Source organism: Megalopta genalis, chromosome 6 (assembly GCF_051020955.1).
Source record: "Megalopta genalis isolate 19385.01 chromosome 6, iyMegGena1_principal, whole genome shotgun sequence".
NCBI lineage: Eukaryota > Metazoa > Arthropoda > Insecta > Hymenoptera > Halictidae > Megalopta > Megalopta genalis.
In genome coordinates, this window is record NC_135018.1 from 21,815,023 (window position 1) to 21,839,346 (window position 24,324).

The 24,324-nt window shown below is 34.9% G+C and overlaps 1 protein-coding gene and 2 long non-coding RNA genes across 3 annotated transcripts in view; 2 read left to right on the forward strand and 1 right to left on the reverse strand.

Moving 5' to 3' along the window:
• Nucleotides 1-24,324, forward strand: part of LOC143259730 (uncharacterized) — an 801,439-nt gene that overhangs the window by 180,057 nt on the left and 597,058 nt on the right. The window lies entirely within an intron of this gene.
• On the forward strand, nt 1,914-6,129 carry LOC143259750 (uncharacterized). The gene is made up of 2 exons (XR_013033761.1): nt 1,914-2,042; nt 4,063-6,129. It is a non-coding gene; the product is annotated as an uncharacterized LOC143259750 (long non-coding RNA).
• Nucleotides 2,009-23,631, reverse strand: LOC143259748 (uncharacterized). The gene is made up of 3 exons (XR_013033759.1): nt 23,531-23,631; nt 22,490-22,827; nt 2,009-2,133 (listed from the first exon to the last, which is right to left on the reverse strand). It is a non-coding gene; the product is annotated as an uncharacterized LOC143259748 (long non-coding RNA).

The following is a 24,324-nucleotide window of genomic DNA, read 5'->3' on the forward strand; positions in this document are numbered from 1 at the left end:
GAACAGATATTTAAGAAATGCGTTTGACAAGTCTCGGTAACTTATATGCATACTGAAACATTCATTGAAATTGATTGACACATAGTTAAGTTAGAACCACTGAAAAATGTCAAAATAGTTTTTGGTTGGAATTCTTGAAATACTGCGATTTTCGTGATCTTTAATTGTTCACAGCTCATATTAAGATCAACCAATTTCGATGAAATTTTCAGCACGCATATAAGTTGCCAGGGTCTACAAAACATGATTTTAAAAAATTTTTTTAAAACGTGAGTCTTTTTATCTTTTTTGTCACTTCAAGTAATAGTAAAATTTTAAAAAAGTATTATAATCGTCTAATCGTCTAATTCTTCTGTCATTAAAAAAAATTCAAGTGATTTAGTCCAGTCTTGAAAAAGTTATACCGTTCTTCAAGTATCCTTAAGTATAATTATGGCTGCCATTATGTGTTCAACATTTATATCCAAAATCCAACACCTGATTATCCATTAAAGTGTAAATATGCTTTTCTGCACGGTTGATAATGTTGACATATACATTTGCCACTTAACTATCAAAGAGTTCATGTTCTTTTCGAATCTTTAAATAATTCATTTAATTCTAACGAAATAAATAGTCTTCTCGTAAAAATACAACATGATATTTTGTTATTTTCAAAGTAATCTATTTCTCGAACGAGTTTATCCGTACGATGGACAAAGGAATGTGAATCAACTATCTTTCCAGATGAAAGAAGTTTAACTTAGATGCGCCAGATGGCGAGAAATATTACTTGCATGATCTGAGAAGTGAAACAAAAAGTGACAATGAGTGGTAATTTCGGCGGTCCGCAGTTTCATAACAGAATCGTGGGGAGCGGTAAATGAAGCGTGAACTTCTGTCAAGATGGAAGCATTTCAAAAGTTAATCTCACCAGCGCCAATATTATTAACAAATTGTCAATTTTAACCTTCAGTTAAATTTAAATAAAAAGTCGAGTGACTTCGAATTTTCTTTTCCGCAGAAATATATCTAGATCCCAAAAAATCAAGAGTATACGAAACATGTCTTCTGATTGAAATAATTTAAAGCAAAAGGGATGAAAGTTCTTATTATCTCTCTCTCTCTCTCTCTCTCTCTCTCTCTCTCTCTCTCTCTCTCTCTCTCTCTCTCGTTGTGGTTTATTCCATTAAATCATTTTAATATTCCATACTTACCTTGTAGAAACCAGAAAATTTTGTTACATTTTCCATAACTTTGGTCATTTTCTTCCTTCAAATATGTTTTATTAATATATCCCCTTCAAAAATTATTCGAATAATTTATTCAACATGTTATTCGAATAATTTGTTCGAGATGTTATTCGAATAATTCGTTCGAGATGTTATTCGAATCAAATTTTATTCGAAAAATTTATTCGAGACGTTATTCGAATCCAATTTTATTCGAAGAATTTATTCGCGATGTATAAAATATACACAACTCTGGGCACGGGCATGGGTACGGGCAAGAGTACAGACCGGGTCCGAACCAGGTAGGTCGGATACCCGTGAACTGTGCACGCGCGTGAGTAGGGGTAGCACGGCGCGTGGAGCTGCGCCGGCTTACGGCTGTCACTTGTCAGTCTGCCGCGGTCGCTCGTTTCGCGTGGGTCGTGTGTTTTGTCTCCGTTCTCTCCGGTTTTGTGTCTGATGTTTTCGACGTATCGGTGCCGCGAATGCTCGACCACTTCAAAATAAAGATTAATGTGATCGCAGAGGAGCGTTAGGGAAGACGCGTGCGCCGCGTCTCGTCGCGGTGTTCACACAAGAGGTGTCCTTTTTAATCGAAAACCGGAGCTCCTTGTGCATCGTTCCCGCGTTTTTCGAATCCGCGGCCGCTATATCGCCGTCTTCGCGTCGTTCAAGTGAATCCACCGCTCTTTTACGACCTCTCTTTGCCCAAAGCTGTGCTTGGTGGAAAATTGTGTTTCTCGTTCGGTGAAACTTGTTTGTGTTCTCTTGTGCCATTGGATTACCACGTTTACCAGTCCTCTCGCGGCCACGGGACGGCCACAGATCTAAGTGAGTCGGTGTGGTTCGTTTACACGTTTTATTTGGCGCGGCAGTAATTATTAGGTTGGTGCACCTGAAACGTCGAGCTCGTTCGTTCAACCTGTGGACACCAGGGAAATTGGACGTGAATAATTGGGATTTTATGCGGTTTCCGCGATTACCGCGGTAAATCGATAGACTTTGGAATGACGCTTCGATGAGAAACAACATATAGTTTTAGATATCGTACGTTCCTATGAGTTCGCAGTTTGAATTTCGGGCCGCTTTGCCGCGTAACTTCATTTCGTGGGAACAAACGCAAGATATATTTCGTTTGTTACGTTGCTTCTATTTATGTGCTGGGATATTTTTTAATGTTTCTGTGCACGAAATATTAGCTTTTTAGTGCGGTGTGAAATGGGAGGCGATCAGTTGTACGATTTGCAGCAACCAGGAAGCAACTCTTACACATTTTTTATCATGCACCCTCTTCCATTAAAAGCGCTTTCACTCGGTGTTAAACTGAGGTAGATCCAACTAATAAGTACAACGATTTCGCAACAGATAGTATTGTGTACGAGCACAATGAGATGGTACGAACATTGTATTGTGTCATTAGAATGTTAGGTAATGTTTTAAAATTTGATCGGTGGTTCCGGTATTTTCAAGCTATAACATATCGAAGAAGACAGTTCAAGATATGAAAATATATAATTTTTCAAAAGTATTGCAAACAATTGTGAATATTTCTGACTTAATATTAAAACAAAACCTAAACCTAACCTACAACTCGTATAGAGTTCTGTCACCTTTATTTAAGAATTCAGGAAACAAGCACCAGCATTGATTCACAGCCAGTGTCAATTTAAAAAGTGTGTACTCATTCAAACGACTATTGAGTTTCATATATTATTTTTATTATATAGTTCTTCAATAAATCTTAAATCGAACTTCTGTTTTAACTGTTTACTTCTCCTGTCACTTAACCTACGTTTTGGTCGTTACTTTTAAATTACATTCATTTTAGTTTTATTATGCCATTAAGAGTATCTAGAATTGTTCACGACGTTTTTTTAATTGACGCACTGAAGTTTAAAGCATTAATGAGGACTTACCAAGTACATGTTATGATTTCTACACACATTTATTCATTGATCACAGCAAAATACATATGCTGTACTTTTTCAATCTCTTTAATACACAACTGCTCTAACATAATAAAAAACCAATTCCTTTATTGGAGAGATATAGATTTCAAATTCAGTGAAGAAATTATCCATACACGTAGAACTGATCCTTTATTGCAGCAACCGCTACAACTGGTTGCCGCCACTTTGATGCTACAGAGAAAAGAAGTTTCACGAAAATGACATTTTAGGTGCACGAACATGGTACAAGAAAAATCTTATGTTTTCAAAGCAATATCTAAAGTGCAGAATCACATCCCAATTTTTGCGATGTCGTATATATGCGACATTCGACTTCAAACGATGCACTTTTGGTGACGTTACTCATTTTTTGCATGAAATAATAAAAAAGATCGTAATTACAAATTTTTCTTTTCCTCGTTCCAAAGTTGAATTTGTTTCATAAATAGACGATGAATTTTAATGTAAGTACATATATATACGTAATTTGAAAATACAGTAGAATCTCGGTTGCCTGAACTGATAATACAATAGTTACTTATTATTAGTGTCACAGGTAGATTCGATGTCTATTGACCTGCGCAGTAAATAGCTGTCAAGAGTGTTTTTTGGATCCTCGAGATTTTACTGTATTAGTAAACGCACACAGTAACAAAATTTACTAGACTTTTATTTTCTCATCACATTTATGAAATTGGATATTTCCCATTTTGAGTATATTTCTGTTTGACTTCCGATATGTACGCAAAAGATCAACGATCAGAGGATCAATGGTCACAGAATTCAACTGATCGTTTGAAGTACAATGACACACATACGATTTTGCAAAACTCGGTGTGACGCGATTCTGCGCGCTTACCAAAGCAGCAATAAATGAAATGAGAGAAAATTGCATTTTTCAGGTTAAATGTGCGATTGCCGGAAAATCTTGGATGTTATTTTCACCGGGAGTGTGTACAGGCATCGTTCGAACATTAAATCACTTGAAAACTGGTATTTGGAGGGAGACAACGAAACGAGTGTCTTGTTTCTGTCGCAACGAAATCGCAGCTCGCAAGGCTCGACGAAAATGTTTTAACTCTGCTTATTGTGTAAGAGCCGTCGCGTGCAATGACCGTGGGATTAGTGACAAATCGCGAATTCACGCCAGATTCCCATATACACAATGTGACCGTGATCCTTGCGCATCCTTGGCGAACGCAATTTCTGTCTGCGTGTTTTCTTTCGAACGCTGTTGGTTAATTAAGGGCAACCATTGTATTGCGCGCCAGTTTTATGGCGCGGAGGGATAGCAGTGATGCATTATTAATTACTAGAGTGCGGATTTTTATGCGAAATAAAAATTGTCTCGTCAGTTGCAACAAACTAAAGTGAAATAAAAGTTTGTCTTCTTTCTTAATAAGTCCGATACGTTCAAAATAATGTAACAGCATTCTTAAAGTTTTCTAATCTTCATTCTTCTTTCATGTTCCACCTACGCATTTTTGTCAAAAATGCACGAAATCCGCAGTTTATTAATTACTAATTTTTATTGCCACCGTTTCAACGAAGATCGTTAGCTATAATCTTCTGTTCAGCATATTTTTACGCGATTCTTCACAGTTTCGTAGATCAAACGATCGCAAATTTTTGTCTGAAAAAAAGGAATGTCTTTTTTCAAAAATATGTATTTTGTCTAAACACGGAAATTGTATAACTTGCAACAATTCTTTGTTGCAGCGTTTCTCGCGGAAGTTATTCAAGACATTGATTTCTCAAAATTGCATTCGTTGAACGACGAAATACTATTTTCCTACATTCCTGCATTCCTACATCACGCGAATCAAAGGGCGAATTTTTATTAACACAAGTCTTCCTTACGTACTTTTAAATAAGCTTGTTGAAACGAGACATCCCAGAAAAGAAACTTCGTTTCAGAAAATATTTCAAGAAATTACGTTCACGTACATTGTTACGTAAGTGGAAACTTTCAAGGAAAGAGATATGACTGTCACAGAATTATTAATAGTTACACATAGTTTGCTAAATTACAATTATGAATATTTGGATGATTACTCGATAATTGCTATTGCCCTTTAGCAATAGACGTTTGTTTATCTGAAACGAGTCTTTGCTAATTTCTGATAATTTAGATATTCGGAACATTAATTTGCTTATTATTGCGCGAGGAATGTTATTTCGAAAATTTTGCAACACTTCCCGTCGAAGTGAGAAGACTAGTGAATGAATTTTCAGGTGTATCACCGCTTGATTTAATTATGTTTACCTTTAAGCGGTTTGTGACGGCTATGTTTAGTCAAATAACACGAAATTCAGACGATTTTAGTATTCCAGTGATTACCGATGCCGCGCGATTTTCGCGTTTCAGAATAGCATTATGTAAATCAGTTCCGGTGCTCTCAATGAACATTTATTTGGACAGAACCCCGGTCGACCGAATAAAATTTGAATTTGAACGAAATGATGAATTCAGGATAGACACGGGATTATTCGTTCAAATTCTGTGTTGGAAATTCACCACGACGAATTTATTTCGAACGGATCCGTACAGGTTCATCCGTTAAATTGTAAACCGAGCAGAGGCATTTAATAGTACAGCTCTTTAATGGACGAATTTACACGTAATATATTGCATTCTCCGGTCGTGTGCGGAATTCTGTAAATCTGTAACGCTATTTAACCTTCGCGAGCTCCTCGATGGTAATTGTACAACACGTTTTTATTCGATCGTCTGTGTGTCATTTCGTGTCACATATTTTTAACAAATACATCCGTATCCTTTTTTTGCAAAATATTTTCTGTATAGTATATGCACTTCACTCACTTACACAAAAGTTTTATGTTTTATTCCCAGGCGCGCGTTTTCTAAAACACATTTTAGTCACATTCTTTCGTTACAAATAATAAAAAATGTAACAAATTCATTACGCTGTAATAAATCGACGACAAATAAAACGTCGACTTTAGAATATCATTTTTCTTTCCAATTTCCTCGACAACATTCTTATTCCCTGTTTACTAAAGAAAACAATTTTATATCACTCAAATGGAGCCTTGATTCAAATTTAAATACAGTTTTCATTCAAATAATATAATTTACTACTTGAAATATAGTCTATATCGTTACTTTATTTTTTATTCAATTTATATTCAAGAAAGGTATCTTAAATTATTCACACTAAATCATTAACATAAGCAAAATCTATTAGCGAGACCACATAACTTTTACATCTTGATGCAGTTCGAATTTAATTAATATTTTCGTTCTTTCTTAATTTGCACGCGCGTCAATTCGAATTACTGTTTGTCTTTATTGATTTGTGCAGTCAACGTATTTAAAGAATAAAACTTTTGATATTGTAGGACCGTATAATCCAGTTTTTACTGCACTGTGTACTACTGCACCGTTTTCTTTCTTTTCGCGATGAGTTAAAGATCGACGAAATTGAAATTTAAATAGGTCGCGATTTTCCTCCTACGACTGGAATTATTATCGAGGCCTTGGCTGCCTCAAAGTATAAACTTGTCGTTATTTATTGTCTATAAATCACCGGTAAAAACGTGGGTTGACAGTGGTCTCACGGTCAAGTCTCGTAACTCGTAGCTCGTAACACGACGCGTAAGTAGTTGATGCTCCGGGCGAACAGCGCGGCGGGATTCGAAAAAGCGAAAACTGATGGTCTGTTTCACCGAGGCAGGACACGGACGCGGCATTCAGGCGACTGTCGATGCGAACGGGCATCTAGCCGTTCCAATTATTTCAATTATGGTGCCCTCACGCTGATTCGAGCTCACAATGGGTTTTTTAATGACCATTGTTTCTGATTGGTCTTGCGTGGAACGGTATTGCCGCCGGTTCGTAATTACTGTCCAAGGCATTAACTCTGTTTACCTAGAACTTGCACGGAACATTTATATTTCACCGAATTTGAACAACCGTTTTTAACCCTCGGATCATGGATAGTACGCGACAGGATTCGGCTTACGGTTGCGGGGTCATTTTGACCCAACGTATACGGTCAGTTGAAACAATCTCCGTACACCTTTTGAAACGCAATAACTTTTTTAAAACTGCACTAAATGATTTGAATTTTTTTTTTTAGATGTTAGAAGGTCTATTATACTAGACAATGACTAAAATGTTCTCTTTTTAATGTTGCTATTACTTGGAATGACAGAAAAAGAGAAATAAAAAACTCTCGTTTAACTCTTTCAACTGAGCCTATAAGGAAAATTTAGACAATGCTTCTCATAGATCTCGATAACTTTCTGACAGTTTTTGGGCAAAATCGTGACAAAACCGTGATTTTTGCTATCTTTAATTTGTTGTAACTCATAACAACGTTAACTGATTTCGATAAAATCTTCAGCATGCATCTAAGTTACTGAGATCTACGATCTAAGTTACTGAGATCTAAGACATTTTTCAAATTTTCATTATAGGCTCAGATGAAAGAGTTAAGAAAACGAGAGTCGTTTAGTGCAGTTTTGAAAAAGTTATTACGTTTCAAAAGGTGTACGGAAACTTTTTTGACTGACTGTAAATGTTTCTGACTCTTTTTGTTTTTTAAGTACTGTAGTAAACATTGTATGATATTATTATGTAGTAATTGTGATACGATATTACTACATAATAATTTTAATATGATACTGTACAATAATTTTGATTCGAAACTATTTATATAGAATTATTTAACGAATATAGAAAAATGAAGGAATGGTATGGGAATATAAGTATACAAAAATGAAAGTACAGTGCATATTATTATAATAATAAACGTACATCATTTGTTATTCTTTACTTCAATTTTGATATATGATAGTCATTACTTTATCGATTTTGATTATTTAGAACCAGTCGCATAAAACGATTAACATCGCCGTGTAAAAATCTGCACTCTGAAACACAAGATTCGGGTTAAGAAATAGTGTAACATTCTTCTACCTTCGTTTATCCCATAGACAAAACGAGTTCCTTACAGATCATTATCAAGGTGTTTAGAAGACACCGTGCCGAGAAGTCAATTATCCCATCGGGATTCCCAACGAAAGTGTCTTTGGAATCGAAAACGCGCCCGACTACCGAATTTAATCAAGATGCCTCGCGTTCCAGAAGATATAATAGTACGATTGCCGCATCGTGGCCTGTTCCCGTTTCGTTCAATTATGTTAGATTGGTGCATATGAAATGTCGGAATTTTCTCAGAATAACAGGTACATACTACGGTACCTATTTATCCATCTTTTTGATGTTTCCGATTCCATGAAGGCGACGCACTCCTGTCGAATAATTATAATTAATGCACATTCTTAATTATTATCCTTTCATATTGTTTCTAAGGCTTATACAGGTTTCGCACTCGAAGTTCATTCTTCTGTAGATCACATTCACCATTTTACGCTCCAAATTAATTCGTTTATACATATTCACATCTTTGCAAATCAAATGAACCCTTTCGCAGGTCTTATTGATCCTATTGCAAATGAAATTCACCTTGATGCAAATAACATCAACCCTGTCACAGATCAAAATATGAATATGTAAGCAATATGAATTTATGTACTTATTCATAAAATAATACCATTACAAATAATTAATCTTCATCAATTTTCAATAATTATGTATAAGATATTATTCGATTCTTACACTTAATATGAATTCTATTGTATAACAATTACAAATAAGTGAATTTAATTTGAAGACGGCTGAATTTCATTTGCAATAAGGCGAATAAGGGCTGCAAAATCGGTTCTCATAGGAATGAATTTTGAGTGCAACATTTGTACTACCAAGTTCGCATCCGTATAAAAAAATTATACGAATAAAAAAAAGTATACAATTTCTTATTACAGTTTTAAGGAAAAGTTTCTTCTCATAGTAGACGATCCTGACTGCTCAAGGGATAATGCGAGAAACGAAAGAATAACGAGACTATAAGAAAATCGGATATTTTATGTCCGCCAACTTAATAGAATTCCAAAAGTTGCACCGCTCGTGACACTGCACAACAAAAGCTTACTGCTTGAGTGCGGAGATGTCCATGACCATCGCCGATAGCACCGATAGTCGAACATTTTTCTAACCCAGTTTCCTTGGCAAACGTCTCTTGGTGCTCCGGTATTGATACCACCGGCACCGGTTGCACACCTGTTGTTCATGTTTCACCAGTCGGCTGCTTTCGCGTTTTCGCGGTGACCTTACACGAAATTATGCAGTACTCTCTTTATAATTTACCAAGCCGATGAGACCAACTACAATATATGTTTACGGCGAACATGGTAATTCAATACCGAAGCTTCGGTTTCATAGAGTCAATTAGTAGAGCCAAGTGATTAATTTCTCGCCGCACTCCTGGCGAGATCGCGTGTCCGACGTTGCTGGACATTCGAAACCTGTAGTGATTAGGTGTCAGTGGAGATTTCGTGTGGAACACTGTCCGCTGTCCGCTGGCAATTTATAAGAATGAGCAAAAATAAGCGCAGTTTTCGTTTGAATCCAATCGAGGTGGCGACGAAGGAAGACATTTTCATTCAACTCTGATTTCTCTAAAATAAAAGTCTGTATGTGTATAAACTTGTGCAGTTTGAATCAGATATGGACGCATGCAATTAATAATTGTAATTTAAGGTAATGAACTATTTCAGTTTATTATTTGTATTTTAGAAATGACATACAGAAAGTAAGTTTAGTTGGAAATCATCAAACTGTGTTCATTTAATTAGTGTTCATTTATTGATCGTTCGACATATTTTTCACTAAGTCTGATATTACACTTTTAAAAAGTGCTATAACTATCAAAGATGATAATATCATACAGAGGATTAAATAAAGATTGTGTTAACGAATGCGTAGCTTAAGTGTTCATTCGCTGGACAGGTCATCCTATCTAAAGCATTCTATGCAGTAATTTCTCAATCATTGAATAAAAGAACGATCTCTTACGACCTTCTTCTAAGTTCAATCAAGTCTACCAAACCTTTAAATGTATGGACCTGCAGAAAATCGTGTTTATTGTAAGTGCACGCAATCTGCAGTTACGATTTTATTTAAGGAAACTTTGTCGGTATCCGATCGCACCGAAGGGTATAAGCGTCTAAATAAGTCATACAGGTTTCGAATCTACTCGGTCAAGTTTCGATACTCTTTACAATGCAGTTGGTCCCATCCCCGGTACGTACTAGTCGCCTCAGACCTCTTTGATATTCTTGCTGCGCGGTCCGTACGAAAGAGGCACGGAGTCCGTCGCGAATGAACACCGAGATGACCCAAATGCAACGAGACGAGAACGGCCGTGACGAGAGCAATATAATTTGATTCGTCTGTTGGCGAGTGTAACGATGAAATTATTGAAATTTTCGAGCAATTAAGGACAATTCGGACGAATCCGGCTGACGAGCAACGTCTATGCCGAAGAGCGTAGCGTGCACGTGAACGCGGACCGTGATTGATGGAAAATAAATGAAGCTTCACGAGGTACAGCCTCGCAGAGTGTTGCTGGAAATTATTGTTTAATGTTGTTGTTGCCTTCCATTATCTCACACATTTTTGTTCGTGTATCGGGATGTTTAATCACAGGAAATTTTAGGAACTCGTAACTGCATTTAGTTTCATGTGACAATTTTTTCTCATCAATTTTGTTAATAAGTACTCATTGTTAGACGGAAATTAACATCACATTGTGTTCTCGACATTAATTATATGACACATCGTATGCGTTCTCCTATTTAGTAGTTCTTCAATCGATTCACGCACATTAATTCGCGTTGCAGTAGATTGACGTGCGTGCTTCGCTTTTCTTATCTTTAGGAATTCAATATAATTTTGTAGTTTAATTTATATCCTGAACATTAGATAAAGCGTGGTATACGGTGCGGCCCATATTAATTTCTGTCGCTTATAAGCAACGTTATAATTTTTACGTTAAGCTGACATCGTCACTTTGCTCGTGGATGTGTTTTGTCATTATAGAATTTTGCACACTGACTCAATTTATTGAGTGTCCTTACTGTGAAAGTAATCTACACCAAATGTTAAATAAAATAAAGCTTTGCACGACTATCAGAACATTACATCACGTTTGGTACCCTTTAATATTTATAATACGTAATTATACTTATTGAACTAAAAGATTCCTTTTTTAGTATAGCATTTCATAAAAATATTTAGATCAACTACTCGTGTGATACATAACCGAATTCTGGATACATCCAGCTTTTTGATCGAAAACTTGTATAAATCATGATCTATTTATTTAAAAAAGTGCTCCATTAAGAAACAAACGTTTTCAGCTTAACCAAAATGTACAAAGATACAGCTTCAATGTTCGTCTTCTACAATAGTTTTAAACGAAACGTTTGAGTTTCAAACACAACTACAGTTACTCACGAAATTGAGCGTACACTTTTTAAAACCCAATAACTTTTTTAAAACTGGACTAAGTGATTTGAATTTTTTTTTAGTTGATAGAGGGACTAGTTTATTAGACGATGACTAAAATGCCTTTTTTAAATCTTGGTATTACTGGGGATGACAAAAAATAGAAAACTCTCATTTTTTAACTTCTTTCATCTGAGTCTAGAAGAAAAATTTAAAAAATGCCTTTTGTAGATCTCGGTAACTTATATGCGTGCTGAAAATTTGGTCGAAATCGATTAACCCAGAGTTGATTTACAGGCGTTGAAAGATTTTAAAAAACTGCAGATTTCTTCCAGTTTTTCGTGAAAATCGTGATAAAACTGCGATTTTTGCCATCTCTAATTTGTTGTAACTCATAATAACATCAATCGATTTCAATCAAATCTTCAGCATGCATATAAGTTGCCGAGATCTACGAGAGACATTTTTCAAGTTTTCGTTACAGGTTTGGAGAAAAAAGCTAAAAAGCGAGAGCTTTTTATTTTTATTTTTTTGTCATCACAAGTAATTGCAAAATTTAAAACAAGCATTTTAGTCATCGTCTTGCAGACTAGTCCCGCTATCATCTAAAAAAATTCAAATCACTTAGTCCAGGTTTAAAAAAGTTATTCCGTGTTAAAAGGTGTACGCTCAATTTTGTAAGTAACTATAAATGTACCTTCAATGGTTTCTAGTATAAGTTTGCTGACAATCGCTTTTCGCAAGTTTTCAGCATGCCTCGAATCATTCGCTGTTTCTTGCAATGGTCGAGTTATGTAGAAATCTGTTTATATTAGCACAGGTTATTGGCCTGTGTCGTACTCACGTAATATTTCATAAGTCGGGGACCATTACGGAGCGGTAAAATGAAAATTTGGCGTTCGTTAAAACACGATGTCTTCGTCCGCGTGTTGTTCCACGAGCGACTACCGTTCGCACGATCATTAAGTCCAGTGATTTGGTTTCATCGTTAGATAGCCGTCGCGGCTAATTAATGTGCGCCGAAGCTTTTTATTATTACAAACGTAACAGCAGTTCGTTGAAATGCTAAATTATTTCGACGTTAAGCGCGAGCCGAACGTCCGTTTTACAAGTCCTGTGGTCGCCGATAATTAAAATGCGAGATTTTCGTCGAACCAGTAAATTTAACGACGCTCCGGAAAGGAGAAAGCAGAGCCGCGGTTTTGCGCGTCCTCCTTCGTACTTTGGAAAATTGCAGAGCTCGTTTCGGAATTCGGGTCACGCGACGCACAGTTATCTTGCAACGAAGTCCGAATATCGTTCGCGGAAAGTAGCAATTTAACTTCCCCTGGCGTGCGGTAATTTTATTATTTAAATTAACGCGTCGACTCTGTTACGCCGTGCCGCACCGTCCATATTTGGCTGACAGAATTGCATACACCGACTTAAAAATTAATTTTTCCGCTGATCAATCGGGTCCGTTCCACTTGATGAATAATAATTTCCTCGCCAATATTTTTATCAAAAGCGGTTCTAGTAATCACTCATGATCTGCGAATTGCAAGAGGATGAAAAAAGTAGTATAATACATATTCACTTTACTTATCGGAATCCTGTCAATAGACCTAAATAATTTTCTTTTAGATAACAATCTTAGGAAAAGTTGTTACATTATTCGAATCCAAATAATGTATTGAATTGTGGATGAAATTGCTGTTGCTTTTTCATTATCATTTAAAGAATTCTTATCTGTTGAATTTCGAGTGTAATAGAAGAACAAAACACTTTTTGGTCTACTGATTGATTTTCCTTTGATCATTGATTGCAGGTCAACGTATTAAGATAAATAGCGCATTGCATTTTATACAATTATTCCTTAAAATAATATAATTTTTATACACATGCCATGAAATACTGCGTTTGCGTTGCGATGGAAACGAGAACTTGATAATAATGACAGAAAATTGTAATATTTTCAGGTCATTTGTATTTTAAAATAATGATTTTTTCAATATTTTATAATATTTATTGCTGCTTACATTTGTGCTGTGTAATTGTAGTGTACTTTCAGCATACGTTAATGTTTATTTATAGGAACCTTCGTGCGAATATCGATGAATGGACGTATGAATAGAAAATTCCAGCGAGAAATATGTATAGCTGACAGGAAATTTTAATACTGAGGAATCTTGACGTCCCAGTATTTTTCAATGTACATTGCGTGGTATTTCATAATAATTAATTTACGAATCATTTAATCCTGTCTTTCTGGCTAAATTTTAAATGCTTCCCAGTTATGGCGCCAACGTATATCAAGCTCGATTACAATTTGTAACGCTGCATTTACCGCCGAGATAATCTTACAAGTTTGATAAATTGCTTAATGCAATGAATTTTCTGCAACGTAATACACGATAAACTCAGCGTTTGCGTAACTGCGACGGAAACAGTTTCCTGATCGAACGATGTAAATGTTCTTCTGCATAGTAATAATATCTCTAAACGAGAAAGTGAATTGTTTAATAACTGATCTAATATAAATTCTAATGTATATAATATTAATTTTAATAATGGATCGTTTTAAACAAATTCTAATTCATGGGTAGGTCTAATATTCAGATTCCTTTAACGAATATATTTAAACGTATTTTTAAAATACAATCAATAAAAATTCAACAAAATCATTACTTACATAATTATAATTATTATAAAACCAATATAAAAATGTATAAGAAACAATCATAAATCTGTTAAAAATTTTAGAGTATTAAAAATTAGAAAATGTGCTATTTTTAAAAATGAAAACCTTGCGATCATGATTTACAGGTCTGCCAACTCGAATGCAACTGCAATTCCGCACTGAAGCGCCGCGTGAAGAGTTCGTATTACAAAAATTGGGCTTGAGCCATTGTTTATTCATAACACGACACTTGAACGCAAACAGTGCATAGTATTATACAGTGTCTAGAAGTATTTGTCACTGTTTGTATTTGACCATTGAAAATATTTCAGAAGATATTTTATATTATTTAAAATTTTATGTAAAACATAAATTCTATTCGAATTTATTTGTTTCATGCAACAAAATATCTGTTCCCTGTGAAACTTTTACAAAACAGAGTACACTTTTTCAATACACGTTCTCATCAAACAGATATTTTAAAAAATCAAAATGTAAATTGTGCAAGATTTATTTAACAATATCGTGTGATATTATTCATAAATTATAGAAACGATATATAAATAAAACATATATTGTAGTCTTACTAGAAATATTGAATAAAAAAAATCAATTTAACAAATCAGTGTTGATAACACACGTTCAACGCTAACTTGCGCAGCAGAAAACCATGAATAAGTAGTGCTACCGGATGAGGTTACCTCCACCATATTCATTGAATAATATTTTAGAACTTTTTTAATCTAAATTAACACAGTATCTCTGTTCGTGTTGTAGAAAAACTTTTATCCTTAAACATTGCATTAATCCTACTCTTATTAAAACTTCTAATCTCAAGGGTTCTTTCATATCTGTTCTCAGTGGAACTTATAATAAGAGAACTTTTTCAAGAAACGTACCACATGTAATAAATTGCGGAACTTATGTATCTTTTATAAAACATGCTGATCGAGCAATTTTGCTTGGCAATGAGCAAGTTATTCTCTTTGATGACGCTATGAAGAGCGTGAAGCGATAGCTTTTACTCTCGTAATAGAAAAAGATGCGATGATAAGAATATTTTCCGGCTGTGCATTATTTGTACTGTTAATGTTATTGAACACAACAAAGCAAGATACCTGCAAGGACAACTTAACACGTTCACTACCACCGTCACACGTATGTGATGTTTACTATTTCGTGGTTCGTAAACAATGGACAAATTAAGTTTAGTACACATTACTATCGAAAGTCATAACACATAACATAGTGTCCGGGAAATCTACAACGTTGGTTTGTTAAATTATTTCACTACTTAGAATAGAATCATATTGCATTTAATCAATTATTTTATCAATGAATATCGAATCAGATCCCACATTGATTGCTGTCTCAATGGTTACTTATTTCGCCGCTTTACAGTCATAAATAATGCCACAATTAAGTTCTTGGCATGTAAATACAATCGTGACATTTATGAACTGATATAAAACAGTTGTAAATTTATGCAAGTTCAATACGATTGAATGTATACGATAAAATCGAATAAATCTCTATAAAAGATCGGGAAATGTCGACAATTTCCCAATGATCAAGAATTTAATGCTGAAACATGTTCTATCGCCACTGTATATTTACGTTATCCCGTTTACGTAGTTCCTTCTGTACTTGCACATTGTATACAGAATAGGAAGGCGGGGCTTAAGTACAAAGGAAACGAGTAGGTAAATGCGGATCAGGAAACGTATCTACACGATCTGCAAAACAGATGTCTGTGTGATACCGTGTACCATGTTCACGCATTCGAAAGTGCACGAGCCGTGGACGGCCACATGCACCCGGATATCCGTGCACGGAAAGCGTAATTAATAATTTCAGCGAGTCTCCAGTATGGCGGTTCGAGTCGGCTCACTTTTTCCTTTTCCCCTTCTTTTGCTTTTCTTTCTCTCTTTTTTTGCGCCCCTTGCAGTCTGTTCCCCCGAACAATGTACTTTCTGTACCGGCGCCAAGGTGTCTTTTCATTCACTAGGGGAGGAGTATTGTACCTACCTTACGGCCATTCATGTGGTACGTGGGGCTGAAAATTAGATAACCCACTCTGCGATGCACAGCTGCACGGACCTCTTTGGAAACTGGTTTCTCACACTGTACAACGTGCACGAGATTAGAATTAAATTTGTACGGACATTTCGGCAGAGAAAGAACAGTATGTTTGCTCCAACCTGGGTTCGATACTCCATAAACTTGGGTGTGTATACTGCTGTCAGACATCTGGGCGCAGTTCAAATTTACATTATTTCAAATATTATTTAAAATTACGCGTTATTTTATAATAGGAAGAGAGTATGTACTCCGAATATTTATTGTTAGTTCTCATTGACATCTCGTCAAGCGAAGTCCTCCGTTCTTTTTGCTTATTGATTTTCTGTCTCTACTTCTACGTGTAATATTACAATAATTTCATTTATAGAATCTGCATTTATCTCAAAAATCTTATCAACGATATTATTTGAAATATCATCTTAAATAATTATTTCAGATAATTGTGAAGTTTTTCTTGGAAATTGTGATCCGACTCTCAGCTCTTTAGTTATTTATCATTTCAAATTGTTGGGTATTATACTCATTTGAAATAAAAATTTCCCAGGTCTGATTGTTGCTATGTTCTGCTGCGTGTACGATTATTGTTGCTACTGCTCGAAACTATTAAGTCATTGCGAAAATAATTACGGTTTTAGTCACTTCAGTCTTCGGTGCTCCGTGATTCGTTACATCCATTTGGCAGTTTGTAGGAATTTTAATGAATGCGTTCGAAATGAACTTCAAAATCACTTTTAAAAATCATTGTCAATGTTAATCAAAGCACTTCGGGAAGTTTTTTTTTATAACAGTATTAGTAGTTTTGATATTAGTCTGTGATTCATACACGTAAATAGCTTATTCATACTTGTAAGATGCATTTTAGCTTGAAACATAGAAGCATTACCTTAAAGCACCAACTTAATGATTTAAAGAATTGTTTATGGCAAGTGTTATTAAGAGGTTATATTTACTTGTAAATATTAGAAATATCGATTTTCAAAAACTGCTTTTCACTGAAAATACATATACACTGCCATAAGGATATTCTCTGAAAAGCTAAGGTTTTATGTACACTGTGCTATTCTCGTGTGCTTATCTTCATCGATGATATCTAGAGATTAATCGACGGATTGCTTGCTTCAATGCATACTTTTCATCTTTCGATCGAAAAACGAGCGTTCCTTTTATAAAAATCCAAAAAGTACTAAATATTTAACAATTTCATAAATGAAATTGTGCAGGACAGATATGCGGCTATTATTTCGTTGAATGGGAACAAAAACTTTTGAAGTTCGTTGAAAGACTCGGCGTAATATTGGTGCAATTTCGTTCACCGCTGTTGTACGTAAAAAATTTCATCGCCATGAAACAAGTTCTATGTGCAACAATGACTGTCGTGATCATTTTAGTTATTGTTTCATTGCTGCGTTGTTTTCTTGTTCAACGTGCGACAAACGTGCAGTTGAATTTACCTAAACGCAGTGACCGTCACCGTGCGTCGATGGCGGCTACCGCGCGCGCTGCATGCCGGCCAGTAGAACGGGGAATAAAAATTAGTTAAACTGCCCGCCCCTCCCGGCTCCCCCTTCGAATTTCCAGTTCGGCTCACCTGTGATCGATAACGGGAACAAGAAATTGCACGTGAAACCGTTCAAATGTTTTTACACGGTGGAAAGGATTTTTTACACGATATTGTTAAGCGACTATTTGATCCTAATTTTTGTAAGGTTCCGTGTCGTTCTTACAATTAAAATAATCGTATGATAGCAGTGTTCGAGAAATATTATTTTTCGAACAAAGGTTTCTTCTATGTGTGTATTTTTCAGTATATACGATACAGAGATTTAATTCAGACAACACTAGTAGTGTGTTTATTGCATTTTTAGTAGAATATTCAGTGAACTAAAATTCTGTAGTGCGACTTTTATAAAATAACGTGCAATAATGAAATGCAATATAAAAATCTATAAATAAATCACGAATGAAAGGACTGTTTAAAAAGTCTTGAAACGTTTTAATTTCGCTTTAAATGCCTTCTGAATGTAGCCATGTATAAAGAGCAACTATGCATATACCATTCACGTTACGCAAAATAGATTTACAAATACATATAATGGCAACAAATAAAGTTTCTTTGAATTAATTAATTTGCAATAGTTAATATTAATGTAATTTTCTGTATTTTTGTATTTACAATATCTATGTTCACCAAGGAAGATATGGTATATTTTTCTACAGATATATGTATGCAAAATGTATTTACCGTTATCTCTGCTAATGTTGTATTTCAAAGAATGCAAAAAAGAAATAATATTAAATCTGTTGGAATACATTTTTTAAGTCAAAGGGTTAAATTAATGTTGACTGTGAACCGGCGAGATTCGGCCCTCGGCTAGCGCCATCATGTTTTATCTAGTGTTTGTTCACGAGTATGTATGGCGTTGGCCTTACGTCATGCGACACTTCATACACGTTACCATAACGTCTTGATTAGAGAGCCCGTAAAGATTAGACTTATTGTTAGCTGCGGGCACATAAGTACTTTCATGTGTACATACCGGTTCTACCATGGCAATTTACCCTCGCTTCCAAGAAAACAGAACGTCGACACAATCGGCTCGACGCGTTTCGACTTCTCATTTCTGGCCGCGATCGAAAACACAATATTCGATGTATTCGAAACCTTCGGAATAAATCGAGGAAACCGTCAAAAGCGGTCGGTGCCCCGTTTTCTCGGAGATTCTGTGTCCGCATTGTCGTCGAGCAGAATATACTTGACATTTTGAAATCCAGTATAGGTATATCCGCGACAGATCTAATATTTGTCCGCTTCGTATGCCTGCAAGTCGACTAAATATTTGCGTGTGTCCTGCCTGTTTGCTTTAGCTGACTGGTATAGGAGTACGTGTTTGATGGATTTCTTTCGTGATATACGGTTCCGTGAGTCCCAAACTAGGAATGAGCAATATTGATCTGGATGTTTCTGATTAGAGAGCTTCGTACATCAATTTGTGTCATCATCCTTGGAACTGAATTTTGTTTAATGGGCAATCTAAAACTAGTGAAAACAATAGCGACAATAATTGCATATACCCAGAAAACATAGCAATGTTCAGACCTGGGAAAATTATGTTTGAAATGATTAAAGTTATTGATTGTGTTCTTATATCTTAGTTTGAATTTAAAAATTAAATAAAACATTTAAAGTAAAATGTATACATTGATATCTTTTTTATGAATAGATCTAGTAAGTTGGTTGCAACTTTAAAATATGAAATGAAAGGTGAGATTTCAAAATTTACAACTGATTTACTAGAACCGAGTCATTACACACATATGAATAAATAAAACTATAAAATTGTATTATAAAATTGGTGACGCTTTATAAAAGATATTGATCACTTCATCGAGGTATTCTTACGCACTTTCAAAGATATTTCCATTCATACAGTATTGGGTAATGAAGCATGCAGAAACGCACAATTCCACGCAGTTCGTAGAATATGACCTTAATAATCGACGTTGACTATGCATACTTACATCGCGCATATGCACGAGAGATCAAGGTCGATTTCATTGCGGATCGAACAAGGTAGTCATTAAGCTAGGGATATCTTTTTAATGGATGTTCTAGTCCAATTACGTTCATCTGTAATACTTGGATTTATACAATCGTCATCTATTTTATGACAATAAATCTTCTATAGTAATTGACTAACGTGAATTCGTAATAAATTATGTATCTTTATGCATTTATAGCGTCCGCTAATCCTTCGAATGCAAGGCTACATTTACAATAACGAACATTCATGACATATCTATTTCCACCGTAATAAACTTTATAATTGGTAAAGTAAAGTATAAAGTCACTTCAACTTTTATAAAATTATTTATAAGAGCACGCTAATAAACTTAAATGGTCAACGTCACAAAATGTATACAAGTTTGACGAACTTTTATGCAAAATAAAAAATTTCTGCACAGTTACAAAAGCTAGTGTCGGAAACACACTTATTTCATTTCTCATATTAGTCCAAATAATTTTGTTAATTACGATACATTGAAAGTAATATAATGATATATTTTAATTGCTTTAACTTTTCCAGAGTTTTAAATTGTATCTATGTACTTGTACTATAAAATCCACAGACTAAAATCATGACTAATGTTTTCATTTCCAGCTTTCTCTTTGTCATAACTGGTATGATTGATTCTATGCAAGCATTCTATCTCTCAATTACAAGGCAGCAGATTAAATTACAGCGAAGAACTCGAATCGCACGGGAAATGTTTCATCGATATGTATCTTCTTTTGAAACGTTTGAGGCGCGATTTCCGATGCAATTACATCGGTTCCGTTATTAAGGTAAATATGCCTCGGAAATTCTATTTAAGTGATTATAAACTCGATTCCGACTAACGGCTTCTGCCTTTAAATCATTTCATAATTTACATGTTTAATCAGGGACTTGTTTTATTGTACCGCTTTCTCGTGTATCAACGGAATGAGTCAATTACGGAAGCTGATGGTTTTATTTTTCATTTCACTTAGGTGCAAATGCTTTTTATTCTGCGACTGTTTATGTATAACGCAGTTCAGGACTTAAAAAAAAAGTGAATTGTTAATACAGATATGGAGTTCATTATCTTCTTATTACCAAAAAATCTATAAATCATGAACGGGTTTATTCAATTATGCTCATATCGTATTCTACAAAAACAACGACGGTTTCTCTCTTTCATTCAACTTTTGAAGAAAGTTGCTTACTTCAAAATGGAGAAAGGTTTGGTTGACAGTGTTTATCTTATCTTTCGAGCTAACAGTGCATACTTATTGTTGCAGTCAAAACAGCAATAAGCACAGCACACAAAGCTTTTGACAATACTGTCTGGTGCCCTTGTCGTTCCGATAAATTTTCCAACGTAATATTATGTCGTTCCTTTCAGCAGATGATATGCTGTGGAACATAATCTTAACAATGTATAGCAAGATACTGAAGAAAATTTTGCATTATCAGTTTCATGTAACCACACTTCTTCTAACTTTATTACTATTTTTGTTCTATATCCCAGATATAAAAGTTAAACATCATTTTCCCATTTCTCTCGTATTCCAACCAATTACAATTTTTGCAAAAATTTGTTTGTATATTGTCTAGTAAACTAGTGCCTCCGAAATCTCAAAAATATGCAAATCGTTTGGTCCAATTTTTAATAAGTTGTTTTGTTTTAAAAGATATCCAAATATTTTAGCGAGTGACTGTTTGTAATCCTAATAAAAATAAAAATATTCTAAATATAGTACTGAATATAGTTTAGCACGGTAAAAATTTAAATAACGTTAAATAACAATCTTTTAATTTCTCTGTATTTAAAGGAAAAATTGTTTATTGACAAAGTAAAGGTCTCCTTAATGTCTCCTCTCATTACCTTATCCTTGAAAGTATCCATTTGCATAACAATTCATTGTCTAATGATCACCTAGAAGCATCGCAGGCTATGAATATAAATTTTTATAATAGCTACTTCAGGTCTGGCTTGCAGTAAAGTATCATTTTATGGTGATCTTAATATACCTACAGAGAAGAGAATGTATTCACAAACTACCATAGTGTGTGGCCTATTTCATTTAGTTATTTATATATATATTTAGATTTATGTTTTGTGAATACATCATATTACATAGTAGTACAGATTGCTGATCCTTATTAACCCATTCTCATAGGTAATAAAAAAATCAAAAAGAAAAGAAATTTATTTTCATAATTGTAGTATTCGTAAAAAATTTGTTCAACCATGATCTTTATATAATTTAAAATACGAACAAATTCCACTATATTTTGTCATCTTATTCAGCACTAAAAGTATTAATGTTAATATAAAAATACAGTGCAACTTTACGCAAGTGTTCTTAACGCGCAAAGATTCACAGTCTGTTAGTAACAAATTGACAAGCAATCGTTCTAATATCTATGACTAGTCAAGAACGACAGGATAGTGGAAAGTTAGCCGTCGATAAAAATATTGCTAAATTTTTAGTGGTTCAGTGCCACGTCACCAAAGTACGGCAAACCTTGCATAATTTCCAATGTATGGAAGCTTACGTATAGTTAACAGATTCGCGTGTCGTTACGACTGCGACGGTGTTACTATACACACGTAATGGCGTGGTTACGTAACGCGATCCACGTGTTAAGCGCAACAGAAAACAAAAATGCATGTGGAAACACACGTGTGCTGGTGCACGTTGCTTGAATGATTCTTGGTCGTTTGCAGCTGGTCGCCTCCATCGACACGAGTAAAATCGGAGCTCCGTGTGCGCGCAGAACGATTCATTTTCACACTTTCACTGACTTGCCACTGGCGCACGAGAGTAAGGGGAAACCAGACCAAGTCTAATAATTGCCTCGGTATGCAAAAATATTGCCGTTTTGCTGAGAGCTACGAAATCCGAAACGACGCGACGCGACGTTTGAAGTCTGTGTAAACCATTGTCGTCGGCTTGTAACGTTCTTGTCCAGTGACCATTTCCTGTTTCTGTATCTGCGTAACTTTCTTCAGCTCTGAAACCTTTAGACGTCGAGCTAGTTCGTAATTCGTGTTTGCTACCATTAAATCGCAGATTTTATGCATTTATAATAAAAATTAACTCTCCAATCGCGGACAACGTGAAATTCTCGCTCTAAATATTTTGTAAAATTTAGCAAAGAAAAACTGAATGTAAAGAATTTTTCATTTTTAATTTTCGAAAATTTGTTTTCTTTTCTTTTGTGTGTTTCTCTTTTTTATATCCTTTTTTAATCTAATTCTTAGGACGCGATCGGACGAAATTAAAAGTATTTAAGGACGTTGGTACATGATTTTGATCTTATTGCAATTATTAAACGAACAAACACGTTTCAATCTAATTCAGCAGGTTAGCTATCGCCTAGCTATCATATATCACGTTTGTTTATTTCAAATGTCATTCAAGTTGAAATTAATTGACGATTACATTATAATTATAATACATATATGGTGATGAATCGATCTTCGAATCTTTAACGTTTAAAGATTGAATAATTTTAACCAACAACTACTCTGTTATTCGAATACACACGTTGCTGTAATTCGTTCAGATCACCAAGGTTCTAGTGTTTTGTGACTAAATGACTTTTACGTTCAGCTTACGATATGTACAAAAAAAGGTAGAGGGTTTCCAGCAAAGAAATTTTAATCACGTTAAGAAAACTGTGTTTCATGCTAAAACTGGTTTACTAGAACTAAAACTCACGGTAGTCGATTATAATCGGACACACTGTACGAGTAATAGACGTGGTGTAAATGACGGTTCACGCGAGAATACAAAGAGACGTATCCCCAGTCAGGTTCATGCCACTTTGACGTAATAGAGGCGAAGAATGACGAAAATGCTGGTGGGCGACAAAGACGTCTCGGTGCCGCGACCTTGCGAGTTAAATTTACGTTGCCAATGAAAATCAACGTTACGATCTACTGATCTTTTTCCATTGGAATGCAATCAGCGTCTGTGCGAGGAGAAAATTTTACGCTTCGCTGTAATCCTAGCAGTCGATCTAGGCAGAGAAAATTTAACAAGACAATTCGAAATCGAATAAGAAAATCGTCAACGACTTTGAATTAATCATTAACCATTTCTACGTTTTGATAGTCGAGAAAAGTTGCTTACACATAAAGGTGTGTCTACCGATACTGTTTTTGATAAATATTGATAATATCGATGTGTTACCAATAATTTCGTAATAATACCGATAATAATAATGCCGATCGTTAAAATGAATGAAAGCTCCGAACATTAGGCAATCGAAGCAAAGTAAGGAATGATGAAATCATCATTTAATTAATTGTTTGAATTTGTAATGATTGCAGAGAGCACATTTGTCAATTTTGGTTGTAACTTGCAAGTTTGCATATTGATAAAACGTACGATCAGTCGCTCTATTTGCCTTTGCATTACTTAACTGATATTATCGATATATGTACTTTGAAGTCTTGATAAGATACCGATACAGTGCTGATAATCGATTGTAACTATCGACTTGCACATTC